Source organism: Coffea arabica, chromosome 4e, assembly GCF_036785885.1.
Source record: "Coffea arabica cultivar ET-39 chromosome 4e, Coffea Arabica ET-39 HiFi, whole genome shotgun sequence".
NCBI classification, from domain to species: domain Eukaryota; kingdom Viridiplantae; phylum Streptophyta; class Magnoliopsida; order Gentianales; family Rubiaceae; genus Coffea; species Coffea arabica.
Window position 1 is genome coordinate 40,740,745 of NC_092317.1, and position 4,715 is coordinate 40,745,459.

The window sequence follows — 4,715 nt, forward strand, 5'->3', positions numbered from 1 at the left end:
GTTCCTAAGCTTATAAAACGAATCACCAAAATCTCGCAACCTTCCTTACGTTTGTCTTCAAGATTATTAAGTTTGGTAGCTTTAAAACAAGGTTAATGTATATATACACCAAATTTTAATATCATATAAAACACTTGAGCTAAGATTCAATCATTTCCAATCTAATATGCAAAGATTAAGACAAACAAACGTTTCATTTCTTCCGTCTAGGCTAAAACAGATTCTAGTTTGACTTTAAAGTACAAATATAATATATTCAATATTCATTTATCATTTTATTTTGAAACTTATTGACTTTATTGTTTTAATCAAGAATTATACCTGTTTTCCCAAGTTAATAATTTATAAGATATTTATTTTAGAATTAAATCATTTTCCATTCAAGATTCTAAGATTTTAAGTTAACCTAGAACTCCATTAGTCTAATTTAAGACAGTCCCAGTCGATCCCTAATCTACCTTAGCACTCGGGCGAAGCATCTTTTCACTTCCTGCAGTCGCTTTCACTTTTTGCAGTCGCTGCCTCTTCACTTCTAGATTTCAAAAGTTAGCCTTGGTCCCTTCGATCCTACTTCCCCAAGTTTAATCATGATTCCTATTCACATCATAATGCAATATACTAAATCCTATCAAATTTGCAAATATACCAACGAATGAAAAATATTTCGTACTCGAATACAAGAATCCGAAAATAGGATAATTCACAACTCAAGCCGACTGGTCCCAAGAGTAAATCATCCATATTTGAGATTCCTACCCGACGTACATATCTAATTTTTTTTCCTCAATAATGATAATTCATTTCACACTTAACAGGCCATTCCCCACAATCCGAGAATCCTCTCCTGGCATGAGATTATTAAGAGCTCTGATACCACCTGTGCGACCCCACCTTCTCCTAGGGCCTACCCTAGAAGTTAGCGGATCGTCTGCCTGTCTCTCGTCAGGACTCACTCACTTACATTAACTTCAGAGATAACATTATTATTGAACAACTGAACATTCACTCTTAAATACCACTGTAATCAGCTTGAAACATAGATTTGTCCACTAAAAGAAACAAAATACACGTTCTAAACATCCATTCTTAATATTACATCAACTCAAAACAGAAAATTCAACCATCTTAAAATACAAAAGAAAACGTGACTCCAATATATACACATAGTGATGGATTTTCCCAAAACAACTTTCCAATTCCATCCAATCACTTTTCAATCTCCAACTCCTGTAAGGAAAAAAAAGCTAAAAGGGTGAGCTTACGCCCGTGAGGTTTCCATGCAAGCAACAATCAATAAGCACTTAAATCAGTATAATTAAGCAAGTAGTGCAGATTTCACTGTACAATCACTTTTAAAAGGATACGGTAGCTCGCATTAGAGCCACTTCAATGCACTACATACTCCACCAAACTCCTCCTTATAACCTTCAAAATAATAAACACTTCCCTCACTTGGATGGCCATATCAATATCAGTAATCTGCTACTCCGTGGTAATACTCGAGTATACCGAACACTTACCCAAAGCTACCGTCCTACCTGACCAAGCCCTTTGCTGGCTCGAATAGTCCGTTGAATAGAGGGTTTTGGGGTCCAGTTCAGCCAGTGTGATAAAGTACACACATGGCTTACAGTCATGCACACTTACAATATCACTTGATCAATTATCAACCTTCAAACTCAACTAAACCGAGTGCGATAAGGTACACTCTCGACTTAGAAGGCGAGGGACAATTGAAAACACTTCACAATGAATCACTTAGCAATATTTCATAATAAGCACATTTGCCATATAATTGCACTTAGGTACACATAAGCAGTTTAACACATAAATTCAGAAAACACTTACCAAAGATTCAAATGACTACTCTCAAGTCTCGAGTTGGTTTCCTGGTTCACGGCTACTTCCTGGTACAAGTTAATAATTCTAAAGTAAATATTCATTTTATACACAACCACTCATCTTACATACTTTAAGGTTTAAGTAACTAAAATCCAAGTTCCTAAGCTTATAAAACGAATCACCAAAATCTCGCAACCTTCCTTACGTTTGTCTTCAAGATTATTAAGTTTGGTAGCTTTAAAACAAGGTTAATGTATATATACACCAAATTTTATTATCATATAAAACACTTGAGTTAAGATTCACTCATTTCCAATCTAATGTGCAAAGATTAAGACAAGCAAACGTTTCATTTCTTCCGTCTAGGCTAAAACAGATTCCAGTTTGACTTTAAAGTACAAATATAATATATTCAATATTCATTTATCATTTTATTTTGAAACTTATTGACTTTATTGTTTTAATCAAGAATTATACCTGTTTTCCCAAGTTAATAATTTATAAGATATTTATTTTAGAATTAAATCATTTTCCATTCAAGATTCTAAGATTGTGGTTTAGGAGTACTTCATTGGTCCCCCTTTTTAATTAATTAAACTCTAGGTTATTTGTAAGTTGAATTTTATTCTACTACACCAGTCCCTCAAATTTTATAGTCTTTAAAATATTTGTGAAGACAATATTAAGTAATTAGAAGCCAATTTAGGTACATAATTATCATGAGTTTTCCTCTCATTTGCTTTAGTTTAACTCTACTTGTGGAGCTGTATATAGCCATTAAATCTCAGGGTAACCGTAGCTATCATTTATGAAAGCTTACGAAGTTGGAAATTAGAGGAAATACTGGTTCGAAGTTGGTTCCTCATGGCCATTATCAAAGCAAAGTGCATTCGGGAACAAAAGGAAAGGCAAGGAGAAAGGCAGCTTTGCCATCCTCAGGTATTCTGATCATAACTGGAGCTATACTTATCGGATTGAGGTAAATTTTATAGCGTTTCGAAGCTAAGACATAGATCTATATTTCTTCTGAAGACATCGACATCCAGTTATCGCGTTTTCAAGGCCAAAAGGGGACGGTCAGAAGCACAATCTGTTTCATTTTCTCGGACAGCAACCAAAACTAGTAACGCTACTTCAAGCTTTCGACGAAAACTCTATTCTTTCACTTGCTTAAAGCTCTAAATATTTAAAGTACATTTAGTCCAGCATATACCAAGGCAAATAACATCTAGTTTCAACAAATTATTCAACCCAAAAGCTACGCACAACAATCTGTCATCAGCTATTGCATTGTATAACTAAAGTTTCCAGCAGAGTAGCAGTTTAATATGTAACATTTACCATAACTCCTTCAGTTTTAACTCCAGCTCATCATATTAAAGATGATTCTCCAGCTACAGAGTAATCTTGATCATCAATATAAAAATTTACAGCCAAAAAGCTGATCTAAAGTGTATTTCTCTCTCTTGGTCATGCTGGAACAATTTTTTTTGTATAGCAATCAGCTTTTAAGCAAGAACTCTCTCATTAACTACTTCATTTCCTACTCCAATATAACATGCAATCACCTAAACACTGAAGTGAAAACATGCATGCTAAAACTAAAAGATTATGCAAGGTATTCAGCTTCAACGTAGGAATTTGGAACCCAGAAATCTGTCAAGAAATCTGGAAAATTTTCTTTCTTCATCTCTCGGCTAGCTAGACAGAACCACCAGTTAATTCTTGCAAAAATTCTCACTCAACTATCATCTTTGCTCTGGATTCTCAGATAAAACAAGAGAGTAAACATATAGCTTAACTCCTAGAAGAAAATTTCCTCCATAAATTCGAATACTAAGCTGCAAACCTGCTCTTTTCCTCGGCCATAGCAGAATTTTCTTTCCAGCAAATGGTCAATCATTAATCAAGATTTCTTCAACCAAACTCACTTTTCTTAGCTAAAATCTAACATGCAACTTGAATAATCAGAGATATTAGAAGAATAAGATGGTTATGATGATTTTACCTCCCTTTTTCCTCACAATCAAAGCTGGAAAAGAAGAAAAAAGCAAGCAGTCCCCTTCCTCCTTCTCCTCCTTCGATTCCTTATGGTGAAATGCTCCCAAGCTTCCCCCTTTTTTCTACCTTGCCCTCTTATTCACTCGGTTGTGGCTGGAAAGGAAAGAATGGAACCAGAAATCTCTCTCTCTCTCACTCTCTCGGTTGGTCTTGAAGTCAGGCAAGAAAATGAGCTAAGTCCTCACTTTTCTCTCGGTTGTTCTTCTTTGCTCTTAGCAAATTGATACCAACTGGAATCCACCGAATTTTAATCCTCTGTTAGGTCTTATGCTTATCCGAGAATGATCAATTCAGTTGCAGGTTAAAATGGTCTTTTGACATTACTTTATTTACTTGCTAAGGAGTTGAAATTTTATCATCTTCAAATATTGCCTCAAACTTTAGTTTGTTCCAATTTGCATACCACTATAAAAATTTTCTCACACCATCTTAGGATATTTTCTAAATTCTCAATTTTATAGGGATTCAATTAGGCATTTAATTTAACCATTTATTCGTTATATATAATATTCCCAATATCAAGGTAAATAAAATAAAATAAATGCAAAGCTCACACATGATTTTCTCGAGTTCTCACAGCCTCTACCTCCTCTCTATGTTGAGTGACTTTCTGTTGAAACCTTCAATGTTTGCTCCTCTTTCTCTTGCTGGTTAATTTTTTTCTCATGAACCAGCAAAGAACTCTACAACTCATCAATTGAAAGTGCATCAATATCTTTCGATTTCTCTATAAAGCATAAAACAAAATTAAATGTTGCTGTCATCGATCGAAGGATTTTTCTTGACAATGGTGATGTCCTCCAAATTCTCTC

The 4,715-nt window shown here is 34.6% G+C and overlaps 1 long non-coding RNA gene across 1 annotated transcript; it reads right to left on the reverse strand.

Moving 5' to 3' along the window:
- Positions 1-1,013: 1,013 nt before the first annotated feature.
- On the reverse strand, positions 1,014-4,143 carry LOC140006112 (uncharacterized). The gene is made up of 3 exons (XR_011813720.1): positions 3,851-4,143; positions 1,849-1,907; positions 1,014-1,227 (listed from the first exon to the last, which is right to left on the reverse strand). It is a non-coding gene; the product is annotated as an uncharacterized lncRNA (long non-coding RNA).
- Positions 4,144-4,715: the final 572 nt, after the last annotated feature.